The 21,398-nt window shown below is 47.8% G+C and overlaps 1 protein-coding gene across 3 annotated transcripts in view; it reads left to right on the top strand.

Annotated features, from left to right (window-relative positions):
- Window positions 1-21,398, top strand: part of ABCC4 (ATP binding cassette subfamily C member 4 (PEL blood group)) — a 213,141-nt gene that overhangs the window by 22,010 nt on the left and 169,733 nt on the right. The window lies entirely within an intron of this gene.

Genomic DNA, 21,398 nt, shown 5'->3' with positions numbered 1-21,398 from the left:
AGGTCATCTTCCTTAAAATGTGCCCCTCCCCCATGCCGTGGAGTATGGGCAGGAACTGTGGACAGAGTAATGCTAATAAACTTTTTAGTATTTGCTAGACTTTTACCAAGAGTAATGATTAGTGAAAACCTATTACTATTATTATCCCCACTTGAGCGGGTATTCTCCTAAGATAACCCCTGACCTGTGATATGTACATGAGAATAATGGCTGTGAAAGCTACAGGGAGAGTATGTCCTCCTGGAGGTGGCATCTGGCAGGCTAGGTGGGTGGGCGTCTGTGTTGCCTGGTCCCAGCCGGTTGTGGGACCTGGGGGAATGTTGACAGTCTTGGGACTGGAGAGACAGTACCTAAAGGGGTCTCTTGAAGGTGTGTGCTAGTCTAGCCAGTGAACGCGCTTAGCTCCAGCAGAAAGCCAGCTGAATAGGAAGCCGAGGCAAGGGGGGCCCCTGAGCGGCTGGGCGCCAGGGAAGTCCTGGGTCAGGTGGAGAGGCTGGCAGGCCCCCAGATGACCCAGACCTTCACCGTCTTAGCTAGCTTAGACGATAAGCTGATTGTAGTGCTTTTGTAGTGGGTTGGGAGGAAGAGTGGGCCAAGGGCTCCGAGGGGCCTGGTGGCTCCCTGTGCCCTTGGGCTCTGCAGAGGTTGAGGAAGCTGTATTCTCAGCCCTGATGGAAGGACACTGTGTCTGAGGTGGGGCTTAGTAAGTGAGTTTGAACTCTGTGGTGACTGTCCTGGCTTACTACCAGCTGTGTCATCTCGATCTTGGTCCAGTTCCAATCTGAGCCAGTCTCTTTTTTTCTTTTCTTTTTTAAATTTGGCCACGCCACTTGGCTTGTGGGACCTTAGTTCCACCACGAGGGATTGAACCCACACCCTCTGCTGTGAAAGCCCTGAGTCCCAACCACTGGACGGGCAGGGAATTCCCCAAGCCAGTTTCTTTATTTGCCGATATAACATATTAGTATTAACCTTGTGGGGCGGATGGGAGAAGATTTTAGCCACGTTTGCTTTTGCTGCTTTCCTCTGGGACCTGCCTGAAGCCCAGCTACCTCTCCCAGGTTCCCCGATACCCTCCCTTCTACAGGACATTCTTTTACGATCTCTGCTGAATTAGAGGCAAGTACTTAGTATTTCAGGATTTTTCTGAGAGTGCTTTAGGCCTTTGGCTTCTGACTCGTTGTTCTCTTTGCTTGGAACACTACCCTGCTCGTCCTTCGAGTCTCGGTCCACACCTGGCCTCCTCGGTGAGCACGCCACCTAAAGCGGCTGCGTCCGCCCTCAGCCGTGTCTCCCTCTGTTTATTTTCCGTCTGGTCATTATCATTGTTCTGGATGTATCTTTTTTATTTGATGATCGTCCTTCTTCCCTTCCTGAATGTGAGCTCCATAAAAAAGACTGTATCTGAGGTCTAGAACCTAGAAAAGTGCCTGTTACACGATGGGACTGGAGAGACAGTACCTAAAGGGGTCTCTTGAAGGTGTGTGCTAGTCTAGCCAGCAAACGCGCTTAGCTCCAGCAGAAAGCCAGCTGAATAGGAAGCCGAGGCATTAATTCGAAATCATGGTATCATTAATTCGAATTAATGGTATAATTCCGGTTTCCCTATAGTCCTGTTGTTGAGATTCCTGGTGAAAAAAGTGAGTTTGTGTGTTGCATCCTTTTGTATTCATAAAGGGGTTACGCATGTGCTGTGGTTTGGGGGCTGCTGCCCTGGGGATCGAGGGAGGAAGATCGCATTTGTCTCTGGCCTCTTTGGAGGGAGAAAGAGGGAGCGACCCTTCCTCTGCTCTTGGGTTACACAGCAGGGTCCTGGGGCCCTTTCACTGTTCTTAACCCTTTGTGGGGTGTGTGTGCGGTGGTAAGGTAAGGTCTCTCTTACCTCTGTCCCCCCATCCTTCTGATGAAGTGCAGGTGACCTCCATGAGGGGCGGGGAGTAGAGAGGCTTGTGAGAGGAAATCAGATTCCCTTGAAACGGGCATTCAGATCACAGGGGCTGGTTTAGGGCTGCGGGGAAACAGCACAGGCTGGAGCCAAGGTGACAGGCCATCTTAAAGTGTCTCCTACAAAGCATTCTCTTTGCTCACGAAGCCTGCTTGTGTTGTTTTCAGTTGCTTTTTTCCCACCTCTGCAAGCTTATAGGAAACATTTTTTTTTTAAAGCAAATGGGAGAAGGTACCAAAATTATTAAGGAAGCTGTTTTAGCCTGTCCTAGGATTCGCTAGGGAGTTTCGTCTGTCTCAACTTACTTCCTCTCAAATAAGCCCTTTAACAGACCCCGTACAGAGGCTTTTCATAAGAGGTTTTTGTTCTTTCTGAGTATGCAGCTATTCAAGCTGAGGGTTGGTATGTTCATAATTGACCTAATGCTTCAAAGAATGAACTGGTTTAGCTGGAATTTTCCTAAAGTCTGTCCTAGTGACTTAGTATTGCCCAGATAGAAAGTCTATAATTTATAATTAGCTTTTCCCCCTTAACTCTGAGTAATAGGCAGAAAGCCTGTTACATTTTAAATTGGGTTGTCATGTTGGACAGCTCTTCTCAGTGTTATGTAAAGAATCCCACATTCCAGGTCTGGATTTTTGAGAGCTCAGAGCTCTAAACAGTTGCCTAGAAGAAAGATGGACAGAATAGTCATAAAGAAGGACTGACTTGTTGCGGAAGAGTGGTTTTATGTTCAAAGCCAGCATGGGCACTGGGGATTTTTCCGTCACGCCTTCTGCCTCAGGGCTGTTGGGCTTTCTATGTTTTGTTTGTGGAGCTTAAGGAATCTCTCAGTTATTAGCTCATGGATAGTTACCAGAAATATGAACTCAAGGACTTCTCTGGTGGCGCAGTGGTTAAGAATCCGCCTGCCAATGCAGGGGACACGGGTGCAAGCCCTGGTCTGGGAAGATCCCACATGCCGCAGAGCAACTAAGCCCATGCGCCACAGCTACTGAGCGTGCACTCTAGATCTCACAAGCCACAACTACTGAGCCCACGTGCCTAGAGCCCGTGCTCTGCAACAAGAGAAGCCACCGCAATGAGAAGCCCGCGCACAGCAATGAAGAGTAGCCCCTGCTCGCCGCAACTAGAGAAAGCCCGCGTGCAGCAACAAAGACCCAACACAGCCATAAATAAATAAATAGTGATGTGTAGTCTCTACGCACTTATTAAAAAAAAAAAGAAATATGAACTCAAATCATTGCTTTTTTTTAACCCTTTACCTTTTCTTCTAATCATGTAGGGTGGTGACATAAAAATTAAATGAAAAAATAGGCTCACCTACTTTATTAGTTATTCTGTTTACTTGGAGTAAAATCATAGCTGTGTCATCAACTGCCCTTTCTCTTCAAACCTCATACCATTTGCCAAGAGATAATCGTGAATTGTAGGGCAACCTAGACCAGGGGTGGAAGTCTCTGTCAGAGTGTTCCTACGGGGCCTTAAATATTTAAAAATTAGTCACCTTGCTGTGCGATGATATAGAAGAATCTGATGGCCAGGCCCGAGGAGAAAAAAGTTTGGGCAGAAACATGAAGAGCTGAAGCAGTTTGTTAAGAAAATCCTGGAGCCAGCTGCAAGAGGCATTGGAGAGAACAAGAGGGTCAGTGGTGCTTTACCAAAGTCTTAGGGTCCTCAGCTCGCTCAGCGGGACAGAAGGAAACGCACCAAATGCCGCCTCATTGAACATCGTGAGTTTAATTTTAACTTTCTGTATTTTCGATGACATCCTCTGGGGAATTGAAGGCACAACTGAGTCTGATCGGTGGGCCTGAAGAGTCATGACCCCAAGGGGAGGGACCAGGAGGAAAAGGAAGCAATAACAGAGGTCCGTTCTTCAGGACTTCACACCTAAGCCAAGTTGACAGAGCTGCAGTGAGGCTGGGCAAGATGGAATTGTACCCTGAAATTCACATCAGTGTTGAAGGGAGCCCTAGACTGTCAATGCTGAAAGAATCATCAGAAAAAGAGAATGTCTAAACATTAGAACTGTGCTGTGTGGAGACTTCGGGAAAAAAAAGTTTGGAAGTTTAGGGGCGATTCCAAATAAATAGGAACCTTGTTCTGAATAAATTGTTCTTGAGTTAGAGATAAATGATTGCAGTAGATGCATCTTCCTGATTTTTTTGGGTGGCAAAGTATCTGTTTTTCTTGTCCTTTTGGGGGACATAAAATAAATGGGGTCACAAATTAGGCATATGTGTGTTTTTGTGTTAAGTAGCAAGTATTTAGGTTTGCCCAGAACATACTTTGCATTATATATATTAGATGCTTTGGGGAAATGAAAACAGTAAAGACAGCCTGTGGCCTCGTGGGGCCACTGAAAGTAGAGGAGATTGATTTAGATTTCATGTTTGACTGTGAAATTTGTGGCAGTTTCAGCAGTGCCAGGCTGTAAGGTGCTTTCTTCCCTGGCTGTGAAATGTTTTTCCTAAGTACATAAACATTATAAGTTAGATGCCCTGAACTCTAGAATGTTTTTCCCAAGGACGTTGTCTCAGGTCCCTGAGATTAAGCAGCCTGTGCCTCTTTTTGAGTTCATCCAATAATTTAGATTTCTCATGAATTCCCCTTCAGATGGCTTTTTCTTAGAGTTAGTGGGCAGAGCCTTGCGATGGGAGTTCTTGGGGCGTGAGGGGGGAGGATCGGGGCTTCCTAGAGATGTTCAGCCTGTTTCCCAGGCTTTGGTTTAATGGTGATTGCAGGCTGAGGGAATCCTATTCCCCTCTTCCGGTTTCATGCAAAGCCATGTCACACTGTGTGCCCTGATAACATTGTGTGCCAATGTCTGTTACGTGCATAGCAAAAGAACAGGAAGTTAGGTAAACTTCTCCCTAAACCCAAGAAGGTTCCACTGCAAAACAGAGCGTCTCAAAGTATCACGGGGTTACTGCCAAGTTCTCATCTGCTTTTTGCAAATTTTGGACAAACACAGTGTACAAAAGGTTACAAAACCTTTATAAACACTGGACTGCTAGTATGTTGAGGGCTGAGGTGATGCAAATATTTGCCGAGATTTTATATAGACAAATAGTCTGTTAATGATAGCTGTGGTCTCAGGGAGTAAACAATTTCTACATGGACTTCTGCGTAAGAACAGGAGTTCTGGTGGGCCCTGTGTGTGAACCCAAGGCCCACGTGTGACCTTCTTGTCCTCTTGTCCTCTTCTGCCAGGCCAGCTGTCGCTGTTCGTGTGCTGTGGAGATCCCACTGTTGACAGCCCTGTCCTCTGACTCGGGGCGGCAGATACTGTTTTTAATAGAACCCAGGCAACTTGTATCACGTTACACATACTAAAGTAATCTGTCTGCAGCTGTCTCTGGATTCATTTGCTAGCTGCACTTGGAGACCGGAGTTAATCATAGGTCAGAGTTAAACTTTGTCATGGGTCAGGAGAGAAAGGCCAGCTGGCTGTTCCTGGTCGGGTCTTTTTTGGTGTGCCTTCTACTGCTCATCATTTGACTGCCATCTCTGAGTCATCAGAAATGAGAACCTCTTTGGTGGGTGTCTGCCTAGAGCCTCGCTGGTCTGCAGACCAGCATTATCGCCATCACCTGGAGCTGGGGAGAAACAGTCTCAGGTCCTGCCACAGACTTAGTGAATGAGAATTTGTATTTGACCAGGATCTCCAGGTGATTCGAATGCATGGGTCTAGGCCAGGCTCCTGTTGTCTTCTGCTTTGTCGAAGCTGGGTTGCTACCTCATCCAGGTTCTGACGGTGGAAGAGGAGAGCGTGGAGGAGGTGTGCTCATGGTTTTAAGGCCTGGATCCTGCGTGTGAGTGGCACACAGCCCTTCTCCTGTCTCCCGTGCCACACCATCTCTCCTAACTGCAGGGGGGCTAGGAAATAGTCTGAACATGTGCCAGGAATAAGAGAAGGAAGGATCAGCTCATGAATGGGCCAAGGGATGTATTAGGTGAGCTACGCTGTGGATGGAGTTCAGCTGTTAATATTATTCCCACCTTTCCTTTTGTTACTCCTTTATTCTTTTTCATTAATTAAAATATTTAAAAAGTATTCTCATTGCTGATTAGAGAAAAAGATATTAATTTTATTTCTAACCACAGATAACACCAATATTAATTGTTGGGTGACTCACTTTTATAGAGAAAATAACCCAACATCTAAGACCTATGTACAGATGTGGATTTACCCTCAGTCTTCCTTTTCTCTCATGATGGAAAATGACAAGCATATACAAAAGTAGAAGGAGTTGCATGATGAACCCCTGAGCACTCATCTGTAAGTGTCAACAAGTGTACCACCTCATGGCTAATCTTGCCTCGACTCACTTCATGTGCTGGATGCAAAGTGTCCATTTTCTTGCATGTCTGATGAGTGAAGAATGGTGTTATGGGCTGAACTGTGTCCCTGCAAAACTTATGTGTTGAAACCCCAGTGCCCAGTACATCAGAAAGTGACTGTATTTGGACATTGAGCCTTTAAAGAGTTGATTAAGCGAAAATTAAGACAATTAGGGTGGGCCCTAACCCAATATGACTGGTGTCCTTGTAAGGAGAGAAAAATCGGACACTGAAAGAGACACTGGGGGTGCACATACACACAGAGGAAGAGGGCCTATGAGGAGACACAGAAGGTGGCTGGCCGACTGCAAGCCCAGGAGAGAGACCTCAGAGGAAACCAGCCCTGCTGACACCTTAATCTTGGACTTTCAGCCTCCAGAAATGTGAGAAATTTCTGTTGTTTAAGCCACCCAGTCTGTGGCATTTTGTTGTAGCAGCCCTAGCAAACTAATACAAATAATATACCATTGCTCTTTCCTTTTTTTTTTTTTTTTAAAAGGAAGAGCACCAAAACCCACTCTTCTTAATGTCACCGTATATATTTGTTATGTAATTTTCACAGGTCTTTGTAGGAAAGTGTCAGTATGATTATATATACACATACACACCTGTTAAATTATGTATTGAAATCACATTGTACATCTTCTCACTTCACAATTTTTTTACTTTTTGTGTCATACAACAGGCACAGAATATTATAAACAAAGGCATAGCTTTAGAGAACTATTGTAGAGTTAACACCCTGTAACCACCATCCAGATTATGAAATAAGGTTCGGCCAGCTTCCCCATCCACCTTCAAGTATCCTGTCCCAGTCGTAAGCCCTTCCCTTTCCTCAAAAAGAATTAAAGGTCAACTTCAAATTCTTCAATGTCTATTTCTTTTAAATCTTCATCGGTATACCTGTATTGTATTCATTTTTTTAGAGTTTTAATTAGTCTGCATACTCTGATGGGTTCACATTCTGCTTCCTTTTTTTTTTTTTTTTTGTGGTACACGGGCCTCTCACTGCTGTGGCCTCTCCCATTGTGGAGCACAGGCTCAGCGGCCATGGCTCACGGGCCCAGCCGCTCTGCGGCACGTGGGATCCTCCCGGACCGGGGCATGAACCCGTGTCTCCTGCATTGGCAGGCAGGCTCCCAACCACTGCGCCACCAGGGAAGCCCCTTGGCTACTTTTTTAAGGTAGTATTTTGAGTGTAATCATCATCTCTGGCCTGATTCTTTAATTCTGAGCCATGTAATCATTCATCCTTCTCTGCCCCAGGTACTGGACTACGCACTGGGGAGAGAAAGCGCTGGCCTTCTCTCCCAAGCTTTAAAATTTAGCTCTGTGGAGTACATTTCTTTTTTTTTCTGGCTGTGCCGCACAGCATGGGGGTCTTAGTTCCCTGACTAGGGATCAAACCTGCGCCCCCTGCAGAGGAAGCACAGAGTCTTCACCACTGGACCTCCAGGGAAGTCCCTGGAGTACATTTCTAAAAGTTAAATTTCTGAGGCAAAGGATACACTGGCTTTGTATTAAACACATCTGGGTGTTTTTTTTTTTTGTTTTTTAAATTTTATTTATTTATTTTTTTGCTGCATTGGGTCTTCGTTGTGCACGGGTTTCTCATTGCGGTGGCTTCTCGTTGTGGAGTGTGGGCTCTAGGCATGAGGGCTTTGATAGTTGTGGCTCGCAGGATCTAGAGCGCAGGCTCAGTAGTTGTGGCGCACGGGCTTAGTTGCTCCACAGCATGTGGATCTTCCCGGACCAGGGATCAAACCCACGTCCCCTGCATTGGCAGGCAGGTTCTTAACCACTGCACCACCGGACAAGTCCCTACATCTGGGTTGTTTTAAAGGAAAATTGGATCAGTTTGAAATAAGCCAATCTTGTAATTGTGTCTGTGTTGACCTGGCCAAAATTGGAAGGAAAAATGAAATTGGGTCTGGCATGGCACCTCTGTGTTTTTCTGATTCCCACCAAGGTTGACGTTTCCCCAGCACTGTTTACTGTTGGGTTTCCTGAACAGGTTGACTGTTTATCGCTAATGCCCTTATGTGTGAGGCAGGGCCAGGTTCTCTCCTCACAGGTGTCCCTGACTTGAGTCCTACCCTCTTCACACTGGCGTGGCCCCAGGTGCTCGTAATCTGTTCACTGACAGCCCTTCTCCTACCTCGTTCCAGTTGCTGCTGTCAATTTCCACAGCTGCCTGGAGCCTCAGACCTGTTCCACTTCTGAGCCAGCGGTCAGTGGTGGCTGGAGTGGCGGACATGAGGGGACACCAGTGACAGGGGCCTGTGCATTCCCATTGAGTAGCTGGTCTGCTAGGCAGTACCCTAAATCCTTGCTTCCCCATCCTTCCCTCAGGCATCCACCACAGCTAGATTCTAGGAGGAGGGAGGGATCTTTGACCTACCCTTTTGCAAGGTTCCTCAGGCCGGGTATCCCAAAGCCTGAGTTTTTGGTTCTAGTTCAATCATTTAACCGACCTTGCCATCTTAAGCCAGTTTTCCTCTCTGGGGCTCATGGGCTGTACTAGATTTTCCAAAGTGTGTTCTAGCTCTCATCCCCTGTGATCCAACAATCATTTGCCACCGCCAGTCTTTCCTGGAAGGGTAATTCTCCACGCGCCTCCGGACCAAGCCCACGAGGAGTGCTTGCTGAAAACGCAGATTCCTCGTCTCTGCCCCAGATGTGGGGAGTCAGAACCCTGGTGAGTGGGCTCTGTTTATTTTTAACGAGCGTCTCAGGTGATTTCATTACAGAATAAAATGTGAGAAGTCTGTCCTAGAGTTAGATAGAGCCCGTGCCCACCGGGCAAGAGGAGGAAGCTCTTAAAACATTCCTAGTCTCTTCTTTCCGTGTTGGCAGAAATGTTCATAGCGACAGCAATGGGCTGGTGGGCACTAGGTCTAGGACTGTAGTTGTGTATTAACTGCGGGGAGGACAGAGAGGCTGTGGGAGAAGGAGGTGGTCAGAGCAGAGGAGCCAGTTGGTGGGGGGACCTCTCGGCCAGCAGAAGCTAAGCAGGTGTCGTCCTGAGATGTGAGCTGATGATGTGGAATCTTAAGCTCTAGGGCAGAGCTCTGCCCTGAGTTCTGACACCAAGTCCCAGGAGTTGACCCAGACCGCACAGGTGAAGGGCCTCGTCCTCCACAAGACTGCCCTCCCTCCCTTCAGACGCCAGCTCCCAGTCCGGGGCTCCCCAGGCCACCCTCACTTTTGACCCACTGGCTACAAATTAAAGGATTCGCACAACCCCCTCCCATTCAATAATTCATTAGAACAACACACAGAACACAGTTGCTTATTACGGCAAACAGATTCAAATTGGAACCAGTCAAAGGGAGAGTCACACAGGGTGAGGTCTGAGAGGGTCCCAAACTCTAGGCTTCCTTCCTTGTCTTATCCCTGTGGAGGCAGGACATGTCACCCTCGCAGCACATTGGTGTGCGATGGTAGAGTATGGCCAACCAGGAAATCTCCCCCAAGCTTTGGTGTCCAGCGTTCCTATTGGGGTTTCATTATGTAGGCATCATGGATTGGACCATTGGCCATGTGATTGATCTCATCTTCAGACCCCCCTCTACAGAGGTCAGGCTGAAAGCATGGACTCACAGGCCCGACCTTCTAATCCCACAGTTAGTCTTCTGGTGTGGCTACTCCCTATCCTGAGTCCTCATTAGCATGACCTTTAGGACCCAACCATGAGTCACCTTGTCAGCATAAACAGTCAGAGCCCACACACTGTTACTTGGGAAATTCCATGGTTTAGAGGAATGAGGATAAGTAGCAGTCAGTCTTTTTTTTTTTTCCTTCCCAGCTTTATTGAGGTCAGTCGACAAAATTGTAGGATATTTGGAGTTTACGATGTGATGAGTTGATATATGTATGCATTGTGGAAAGATTCCTCCCATCAAATTAAGTATACATCCATCATCTCACGGACACCTTTTTTTTTGGTGAAAACATTTAAGTTCTATCTTAGCAAATTTCAGTTGGACAATACAGTGTTGTCAAGTATAGTCACCACGTTTTTTTTATATTAGATTCTCAGACCTTATTCATCTTAGAGCTGAAAGTATGTACCCTTTTACCAACCTTTCCCTTTTTATCCCCAAGCTCCTGGCAATCACTTTTCTTTGGTTTCTATAAGTTAGACTTAAAAAAAAAAAAAAAAAATTCTGCATATAGGTGATACCATGCAGTATTTGTCTTTCTCTCTCTTTCACAAAGAAAGCATAATGCCTTCTAGGTTATTCATTGTTGTCACAAATGACAGGATTCCCTTCTTTTTTAAGGCTGAAGAATATTTCATTGTGGTGTGTGTGTGTGTGTATACATATGCATATGTACATATACATATCACAGTTTATTTATCCATTCATTTGTTGGACAGGTAGGTTGTTTCCTTACCTTGACTATTGTGAATAATGCTGCAGTGAACATGGGAGTACAGGTATCTCTTTGAGATAAAGATTTCATTTCCTTTGGATATATACCCAAAAGTAGAATTGCTAGACTGTGTGGTAGTTCTGTTTTTAACTTTTTGAGGAATCTCCGTACTGTTTTCCTTAGTGGCTGCACCAACTTACCTTCCCACCTACCGTGTATGAGGGTTCCCTTTTCTTTACATCATCTCCGACACTTGTTATTTCTTGTCTTTTTGACGATAGCCATTCTAACTGATGTGAGGTGATACATCAGTGTGGTTTTGATTTGCATTTCCCTAATGATTGGTGATGTTGAGCATCTTTTCATGTGTCTGTTGGCCATCTTTATGCCTTCTTTGGAAAAAATGTCCATTCCGATCTTCTGCTGTTTTTTAATCAGTTTTATTGTTTTGTTTTTTTGTGAAGAGGTATGAGTCCTTTATATAGTTTGGATATTAGCCCCTTGTTGGATACGTGATTTGCAAATATCTTATATTCAGTAGGTTGCCTTTTCATTTTGGTGATGGGTTCCTTTGCTGTGCAGAAGGCTTCTAGTCCCATTTGTTTATTTTTGCTTTTGTTTCCCTTGCCTTTGGAGTCAGATCCACAAGAACATTGTTAAGATTGATGTCAGATAGGTTACTGTCTATATTTTCTTCTAGGAATTTTATGGTTTCAGATCTTACATTCAAGTCTTTAATCCATTTTGAGTTAACTTTAGTGTGTGTGGTGTAAGATAATGGTCTAGTTTCATTCTTTTTTTTTTAAATAAATTTATTTACTTATGGCTGTGTTGGGTCTTCGTTGCGGTGTACGGGCTTGCTCTAGTTGCGGTGAACAGGGGCTACTCTTCATTGCGGTGCGCGGGCTTGTCATGGCTGTGGCTTCTCTTGTTGTGGCGCATGGGCTCTAGAGCGCAGGCTTCAGTAGTTGTGGCACACAGGCTTAGTTGCCCCGCGGCATGTGGGATCTTACCGGACCAGGGCTCGAACCCGTGTCCCCTGCACTGGCAGGCGGATTCTTAACCACTGCGACACTAAGGAAGCCCAGGGTTGGGACTGTTGATGTAAAAACAGACAAGGTGTGCCAAAGCATGCTCTATGGCAGGTTCTCAGACTGCAGCCGGCGTCAGCATCACCTGGAAGACTTGGTACAGTACAGCTTGCTGGACCACACAGAGTATTTTTCATAGGGCAGGGTTGGGACTGAGAATTTGCGTTTCTAACGAGTTGCAGGATGTTAATGTTGCTGCAATGGGGACCACAGTTTGAGAACCTGTGCTGTATAGAAGATGGGTAAGCTGGGGGATTGATCCCTTAGCCCTACTTCGTCCTACATTGACCTGCAGAAAAGCCAAGAAGCAGATCCTATGAATAGCTCACAACTACAGTTTCCACATCATATTGTAATTCTTTGTTAACATAGATCCCTTGCTCCCAGACTGAGCTGCTCAAGGACAATTGAACCAGTGGATATAGGAATGTGTTTCAACCATAACCCTTGACTTGGTGGCTAAGGACTGCTGCCAGTGTGCTGTGCTACTCTCTGGGGCCAAACTTTGAAGTGGAGCTCTGTGCCTTTTCCAGAAAGACAGATTAGGGCAGTGGTTCTGATCTAGGAGATTTTGCTACCAAAATGTCATTTTAGGTTGTCACAGTTTAGGGTGAAGAGATGCTACTGGCATCTTGAGGAAGGAGTCCAGGGATGCTGCAAACTCTCCTACAAAGCACAGAAGAGCCACCTGTGACGAGGAAGCATGCAGCCTGAAATGTCAGCACCATTGAGCTTAAGAAATCCTGCCAGGGCTTCCCTGGTGGCGCAGTGGTTGGGAGTCTGCCTGCCGATGCAGGGGATACGGGTTTGTGCCCCGGTCTGGGAAGATCCCACATGCCGCGGAGCGGCTGGGCCCGTGAGCCATGGCCGCTGAGCCTGCGCGTCCGGAGCCTGTGCTCCGCAACGGGAGAGGCCACAGCGGTGAGACGCCCGCGTATCGCAAAACAAAAACAAACAAACAAACAAAAAAGAAATCCTGCCATAGGGGAAAGTGTTCTAGTGTGGTAGGGTGGGTCTTACTGTGAGATCTGTCTGCGTGCCTCTCATTTGTCCCTCATCTCAGTCCCTGCTCTTGGACTTTCTGACCCAGGTCACCCTGCTTCCCTACACCCCCTGTGTCAGCAGTCCTGCCCAGGCTGGGTCATGGAAGCCTCCAGTAATCAGGGAGCACTAAACAATGATTAATAATTTGCCACAGCTAAAAGTGCTTTAAAATGCATTATTCTTTCAAGAATAAATGACTTATTTGAGTGGCGTGAGGGCACTTGTTGAATGATAAACTGACCTCAGCTGACCTTTGCATTCCCCTTCTCCTAGAGAAATTTAGAGAGGGCTGTGTGAGTGTGTTCTTTGCCGCGGCTCCTCCACCAGCAAGTTGTTCATTTATTTATTCAGCAGAGTTTTGAGTGACTCACTGTGTGCTGGGCCCAGTGAACCACCACGGAAAGACTGGGTCCTACCTGCATGGAGCTCCTGCATGGAGGACGAAATAAACAAGTGGATTATTTTTCCTCTCAACAAATAGAATGTAGTAAATGGGTAAAGAAAGCTGGAAGGAGGAAGGAGAGAATCGGGATTTGCTTTTTTAGACAAGGCAGTCCAGGCCTTTCTGTGGAGGCAACAGTTAGCCTGAGACCTGGAAGAGAAAAGGTGTAATGATGGGGGAAAGTGAGCAAGTGGATCTGTCTGTTCCCAACAGAGGGAACAGCAGTCAGGAGCGGGGCAGGCTCTTGCAAGCACAGCACAGCAGCATGGCTGGAACGCTGAGCAGAGGTGCTGGACGGGAGATGGGGTGGTGAGCTGGGAGGGGCCCATCATGAGTTGCACTCGGTCAGGACCGTAGGTGTAATTCTAGTGCAGGAGGACAGCATGCTCTTGTGCTTTTTTTGTGTGTGTGTGGTACGCGGGCCTCTCACCGCTGTGGCCTCTCCCGTTGCGGAGCACAGGTTCCGGACGCACAGGCTCAGCGGCCATGGCTCACGGGCCCAGCCGCTCCGCGGCATGTGGGATCTTCCCGGACCGGGGCACGAACCTGCGTCCCCTGCATCAGCAGGCGGACTCCCAACCACTGTGCCACCAGGGAAGCCCTGCTCTTGTACTTTGAAGACAGCATTCTGTCTTCTCTGTAGGGGGATCATAGGGAAACCAAGGGTGGAAGCAGGCCGTACAGTTTGCAGGCTCTTGCAGCTCTGAGAACCGATGGCGGCTTGGGGCTTCGGTCTCGGGACGATGGTGGTGGGAGGGTGACAGAAGATGCCAAGTGGTTGGGGCCAGGCTGCATTTTGGAGGAAGCAGCTGTGGGACTAGTCGGCGGGTTGGCTGCGGGGGTGAGGGGAACGGAGGCATCAAGGGTAGTGACCACCAGGTTTCTGGTTTGAGCAGTGCGTCCGTGAGGTTGACATTTACAGAGAGAATGGGAAGAGCAACTTTGGTGGGGAAGTCAGGAGTCCTATCTTGGACTCTAAAGTGGAGATGCCTGTTAGCCATCTACCAGGAGAGGACAAGAAGGCACTTAGCCACAGGAGTTTGCGGGAGTGGCCTCTGTCAGAGAGTGCAGGGAGCTGCTTTGGCTAACATTTTGACACTTCTTAGTGTCTCCTTCAGCCTCTCCTCTTGGGGGCCTTGGGGAACAGAGCTGAAAAAGCAGTGGCTTCATTCACAGATACACTTCCTCAACATCAAGTGGGTACAGCTTCCCAATAATGGAGCCTCAGTTCTGTTTTCTAGCCCCATCCCTGCCTACCTGTAAACACTGCCTGACACCTATAGAGGCCATGGCACGTCTTTGCCAGTTGTTCTCTTCATTCAGTGTTTTTTTTTTTTTTTTTTTTTTAAGCATGCTCCACAGTTTAATAAAACTTGCCAGGAAGATGCGCCAGTGTTTCTGTGGCTTTGTGCACTCCTGGGGCATCCGTGAGCCCTCCTGGGAGTGTGGGGTTCCCTTGGTCCGGTCAGGCACATGGCTCCGTGGGGCATTGGCCTTTACAACATAAGTACTTGTATTGTTTTGGTCGTTTTACATGTCACTTCCTTCTCACTTTATGCGAAACAAGTGACACAAGGTGGCAGCCAAGTGTGAGCTGGGGAAGGAGGAAGCCCTCCTCAGAAGGAGGTCATTTCCATGTGGCTCCGTATTCACTGAGCTTCACTGTGTCCCAGGAACCGTGCGGGTCGCGGAGTGTGCGAAGTGTCCGCGAGGCTGTCCTGCCCTTGAGGGAGCCGCAGTCTGTTGTGGAGATGACGGTGCTGAGGACCGTGTGTGCCCAGCGGACAGCTGTCCACACCAGTGTGGTTCAGACGTAAGATCGCAGCCCATTGGTGCAGCACGAAATCAGTTTTGTGGATTTCGACTGGTGTTTCTTTCTTCTTCAAAATAAGTTTTAAAAATTGTCGTAAAATACACAACATATTTACCACCATAACCATTTTAAAGTGTACACTTGAGTGGAATTAATGACATTACACTGCTGTGCAACCATCATCATGGTCCACAGGATCCTTTTCATCAGTAAAACAGAAACTCTGTACCCCTCCCCATCCCCTCCCCTCCCCTCCCCTCCCCCTCCCCTCCCCTCCCCTCCCCCATCCCCTCCCCCTCCCCCTCCCCTCCCCCTCCCCTCCCCTCCCCTCCCCTCCCCCTCCCCTCCCCTCCCCCTCCCCTCCCCTCCCCTCCCCCTCCCCTCCCCTCCCCCTCCCCTCCCTTCCCCTCCCCTCCCCCTCCCCTCCCTTCCCCTCCCCTCCCTCCCCCTCCCCTCCCCTCCCCCTCCCCTCCCCTCCCTTCTCCTCCCCTCCTCCTCCCCTCCCCTCCCCCTCCTCTCCTCCTCCCCTCCCCTCCCCCTCCCCTCTCCCCTCCCCCTCCCCCTCCCCTCCCTTCCCCTCCCCTCCCCTCCCCTCCCCCTCCCCTCCCCTCTCCCCTCCCCCTCCCCTCTCCCCTCCCCTCCCCTCTCCCCTCCCCTCCCCTCTCCCCTCCCCTCCCCTCCTCCTCCCCTCCCTTCCCCTCCCCTCCCCTCCCCTCCCCTCCCCCTCCCCCTCCCCTCCCTTCCCCTCCCCTCCTCCTCCCCTCCCGTCCCCCTCCTCTCTCCCCTCCCCTCCCCTCCCCTCTCCCCTCCCCTCCCCCCTCCCCTGGTAGTCACCATTCTACTTTCTGTGTTTGTCATTTTTGACTCTTTGGATACTTCATATAAGTTGAATCATATGGTATTTGTGTGACTGGCTTATTTCACTTAGCATAATATCCTTAAGGTTCATCTGTGTTACAGCCTGTGTCAGAATTTCCTTCTTTGAGACTCAGTAACGTTCCAGCGTACACGTGTACCACACTTTGATTTTCCATTCATTCGTCATTGCTTCCACCTTTTGGGTACTGTGAATAATGCTCCTGTCATGGGTATATCATGACTGGCATTTCTTTTGCAATGAAGTAGGCTAGAATAGAAAATAGCAGGGGATGGGACTTCCCTGGTGGTGCAATGGATAAGACTCCACACTCCCAATGCAGGGGGCCTGGGTTCTATCCCTGGTTGGGGAACTAGATCCCGCATGCATGCTGCAACTAAGAAGTCTGAACGCCGCAACCAAAGATCCCACGCGCTGCAACGAAGGTACGGTGTGCCGCAACTGAGACCTGGCGCAGCCTAAATAAATACTAAAAAAAAAAGGAAAGAAAAAGAAAACATCAGGTGTACATAGTGTGGGCAGACCCAGACTACTGAAGAAGCATGAGGCACAGCTCTGCAGCTGTATGAGACGCCATGTACCCTAAATTAACCTAGACGCATTGCTGTTTATTTCCCATGCACCGATGCACTGCGCACTCTGTGGAAGCATCAAGATAACTTCGTAAATTCTATCAGTTCTTTAACCTTGAGTTAGACATCCTTGTTTTTGGCCACACCGCATGACATGCGGGATCTTAGTTCCCTGAGCAGCGATCGAACCCGCACCCCCTGCAGTGGAAGCACAGAGTCTTAACCACTGGACTGCCAGGGAAGTCCCCTAGGCATCCTTTTAATTAAGAAAATGTGAATTACTTGTTCACGTGCATTTGATTCAGCTGCTGGAATGGTTCTCTGACCCAAGTAAGGTAGTTTCTTTCCTTTGCTCTGTGGTTTCACAAATCCCAATGAGTAGCAATCAAAGGCTTGCTTGGGTAGGCAGTCATAGTCATACTCCTTACTCTCCGGAGGGATATCTGGAACTTGGAAGCAAGAGCTCTGTCATCCCTCATGGGGGAAGAAGTTTAATAGTTTGGGAGAAAGCGTTGGATTGGAACAGACACTAAAGGCCAGATATTCAGAGGTGAGTCAGCGCAGGCACTCAGCGGCATAGAGGGATCTTGGTGACGAATTGAGTCCTGTATCTGTTGGTGGACGTGTGTGCTGTGCTAAGTAGGTAAGGTGTCACCTGCTGGTTGTGAGGCCCCTTACTTGTTAGTTCCAACCAATACTGCTTCAATCCCTTCAGAACCTTAGGAGGTGGTCAGCATGAGTAATATTTTACTTGTGATTCCTTGTTTTATTCTCAGTGTTAACTGAATTGCGTGCAAATGTGTCGAAAAAATTTTTTTGGAGGGGAGGGATAAACTGGGAGACTGGGATTGACATATACACACTGCTATATACCAAATAGATAAGTAATAAGAACCTACTGTAGAGCACCCAGAACTGTGCTCAGTACTCTGTAACGACCTGTATGGGAGTAGGATCTAAAAGAGTGGATATAGGTATACGTATAACTGATTTAGTTTGCTGAACAGTAGAAACTAACACAACACTAAATCAACTCTATTCCAATAAAAATTAATGAAAAAAATGATTTTTGAGGAGGCGATGAGGATGGTTACCCATGCACAGTAGTTGTAGATTCTCAGTCTTGGTTGTAGCGTGGGAAAAAGTATTTGGAAGACGTGTGGTGACAAGACAAGGGACACTATGAAGAAGTGAAAGGAGGGGATTAGCTGGTGGGAGGAAAGGGAGATAAGGAGGCCAGGGGTGAACCAGAAAAGGCCTGGAAGCCCGGAGGCAGGAAGGCTCTGCAGTGCCCACAGCCTGGGAGGACCCTGGTGGACCCCAGGGTAGAGGGTATGGAGGGAGCTGGGGGCACGCAGCTTGCATTGCTGCTTCGCTTAGAACAGGAAGTGGATAAAAAGAGCAGGGATGAGAAAATGGATTTTGAGCAAGTTTTAAGAAATGGGGGGAACTTCCCTGGTGGCGCAGTGGTTGAGAATCTGCCTGCCAATGCAGGGGACACGGGTTCGATCCCTGGTCCGGGAAGATCCCACATGCCACGGGGCAGCTAGGCCCGTGCGCCACGGCTGCTGAGCCTGCGCTCTAGAGCCCGCATGCCACAGCTACTGAAGCCCGTGCTCCACAATAAGAGAGGCCAAAGCAATGAGAAGCCCGCGCACCGCAACAAGGAGCGGCCCCCACTCGCCGCAACTAGAGAGGGCCCATGGGCAGCGGCGAGGACCCAATGCAGCCAAAAAAATAAATTAATTAAAAAAAAAAAAAAAGAAAAGGGGAAAGTTACAGAGGAAAGGAGAGAAGATTCTAGCTTGAACATTGCCACCCACGTCTAATTGGATTTGGCTGTGGGCCACTCCAGGAATGCCAGGGTGGTGACCCGTTTCAAGATAGTTCATCAGCACTGTGGGTGTTCTTATGTCACGCTGGATAGGTTCCAGTGGTATCTGTGCCAGGCACCGTGGCCCGCGAGGCCCATGGAGATCCCACATGGTACGTGAGTTGTCATTGCCTGGAGGGAGTTGTGGTCTCTGGTGGGACAGTTAGGAGGGAAGTGCTGCTGTGGATGAAGACTCGTGGGAGGGGGGGCGAGGAGAGAGTATCATGGTGGCGAGGACGACTCTTGGGTTGGAACTGGGTTGAGGGATGGCTACTTTGGCAGTGGTCTCAGTGCTGTCAGTGATAAATTGGAGTCAGGGTGCCAATTGACTCAGGTCTCCATGTCTAACTGTTCAGGTGGCGACACATACTTTAGGCCCCCGTCAGTGAGCTTGCCATCTGATGGAAGTGAAAACCCTCATGCCTTGATATGGTACCCAGATTTGGGAAGTGAAGGGATTTGTGAGGGTCCTTAAATCAAGAGCTGTGGGGAAAGACATTTGCCTAATTGAGCAGCTTCATCTGTTTTCTGCTGGGGCCCACATGGGATTCCTCAAGATCGCTGTCATGGTGAGCTCTGCTCTTTGTCTGATGGGACTTTGTAGTGTTCAGAGCAACACTGCTCCTTTCAGTTGATGACTCAGCAGCCCAGGGAGGTGTTATTACCTCCAGGTGTTCTCCCCTTTTGCTGGAGGCCAGTACTGAGAGGTCATGTGGCTAATTCAAGGTCATGCAATCAGAAAGCAGCAAAGTATCATTACATTTTTAAAAATTGTGGTAAAATGCATATAAAATAACATTTACCATCTTGACCATTTTTAAGCACATGGCTCAGTAGTGTGAAGTACATTCACATCATTGTGCAACCAATTTCCAGAACTCTTTTCATCCTGCCTTAGTGTGTCATTAAACACTAACTCCCCACTCTCCTTCCTTCCCGCCCCTGGCAACCACAGCACTTCTTTGTTTCTCTCTGATTTTGACTGAGTACTTCATTGAAGTGGAATCATACAGTATCTGTCCTTTGTGACTATACCATTTTACACTTCCAGCAGCAGTGTGCAAGAGTTCCATTTTCTCTACATCCTTGCCAACACTTATTCCCCTCCCTCCCTCCCTTCCTTCCTTCCTGATAATAGCCATCCTAATATATGTGAGGTGGCATCTCATTGTGGTTTTCATTTGCATTTCCCTGACAATGAGTGATGTTGAGCGTCTTTTCCTGTGCAAGTAGACTTTTAAAGAGGGCCTTTTCAGGGTAAATCCCAGTGTTAATTCCCTGAGCGTTTTTGGGAGGGAATAAGTGTAGGATAAATGGCAAAACATTTTTCAAACCTGTTTAGTGGTGATGCTCGCAGATTTATACTTTTACTTTGGAAGGAAATTGAGACCTAGAGATATTAAGGGTCATGGAGATGCGGAACTGGAGTGGAGAAGGAGATGGTGGGGACAGTTGAGGCCCTGGGGCCTCAGTACCACTGAGGGACTAGAATCCAGTCTTCTGCCTCCTGGTCTGGGGATCTTTAGAGGTGCCAAGCTACCAGGGTTAGCAAAATCTGAAGCTTAGTCTCTCTTACTGCTTCTTTAATAATTCATAGACATTCATTTATTCAACAAAGAATTCTTTAGCATCTCCTTTCTACCTGTATTGTGCTAGGAATAACGCAATAAAAGAAGTGTGGGGCTTCCCTGGTGGCGTAGTGGTTGGGAATCCGCCTGCTAATGCAGGGTACATGGGTTTGATCCCTGGTCCAGGAAGATCCCATGTGCCATGGAGCAACTGAGCCCGTGCGCCACAACTGCTGAGCCTGCGCTCTAGAGCTCACGAGCCACAGCTAGAGAAAGCCCGCGCGCAACAACGAAAACCCAACACAGCCAAAAAAAAAAAAAAAAAAGAAGTGTGGTCTCTGCTTTCATGGGTTATTATTGTCTGGCCTTGGAAATTTCCTTACTCTGGCAAAGTGAGTAGAATGGTGTTAACCTTTGGGCTGTCTCTGCATATTAATCATTATTTAAATAATGCATAATGGATTTGGATAATGTTTTTTTAGCCCTTTGTATAGTTACTGTTTTTTCCATTAATAATAAATAATTTGTAGAGAGGTAGTTTGAGACTATGTAAATATGGTTCACACAAGCTTTCATCCACGAGGTTTAACTTCCATTGATAATTTTCTGACTCCATTGTTCCTTCTATATTTGTTTGCATTCTAGACTGCAACAGCTTTCCCTTCTCTCCTGTTCATAAAGCAATAAAGTCATGGATTCTTTTGTTATTTAACGGGTTATAATTCACTGACATTTATTTAATACCTAAAGTATCCCAGATTTGGCTAGCAAGAGCCCTTCAAGCTGGCTTCTCTGTCTTTTGCACACATCCTTGTGATTACTTTAGAGCTTCCTTATTTTGGGGTGCAAGATGTCCAGGCCCATCTTGTACTTTCTCTGCCATTGGTCCTGGCCTGTCAATGGTGATGCTGTTGCTGGGAATGCCTGGGGCTCTACTCACCTGGACCTGGTCTAGTTATAGCGGCCCGCACAGAAATCTCCTCTTCTGGGGCCCATGTTGTGGCTGGCCCGGCCCTTGTGGTTCTTAAGATTGTGAGACATGTCTCAGCAACAACCAGGAGGGAGTTCTGAAATGGCAAGGTTTACCACTCACATGTCTTGAAGGGTACAAGGCACACCTGAGGACACACAGCCCCAGAGAGAGAGGGAGAGGGAGGGAGGGAGGGAGGGAGGGAGAGCACGTGTGCGTGGTGAGCTTGTACCTGCACTTCTGCCTTGTTGGGGTCAAGGGCTGGGTGCATGTCAGGCAGGCACTTATGATGAAAAAAGCTAATTGTCAGGTGCTGACACACTGAACCAACCTTGGAATCAGCCATTGCTTCAAGGAGCGCTGGTTCCTCTTAGGAAGGATATTAAAAAGCCGAGATCTGGGTGAAGGGGACCAAAAGGCACAAACTTCAGTTATAAAAGAAATAAGTCACGGAGACGTAATGTCCAGCATAGTGA

The sequence above is a fragment of the Phocoena phocoena genome, chromosome 18, assembly GCF_963924675.1.
Source record: "Phocoena phocoena chromosome 18, mPhoPho1.1, whole genome shotgun sequence".
Taxonomy (NCBI): Eukaryota; Metazoa; Chordata; class Mammalia; order Artiodactyla; family Phocoenidae; genus Phocoena; species Phocoena phocoena.
This window is presented reverse-complemented; position numbering and strand designations above follow the sequence as displayed.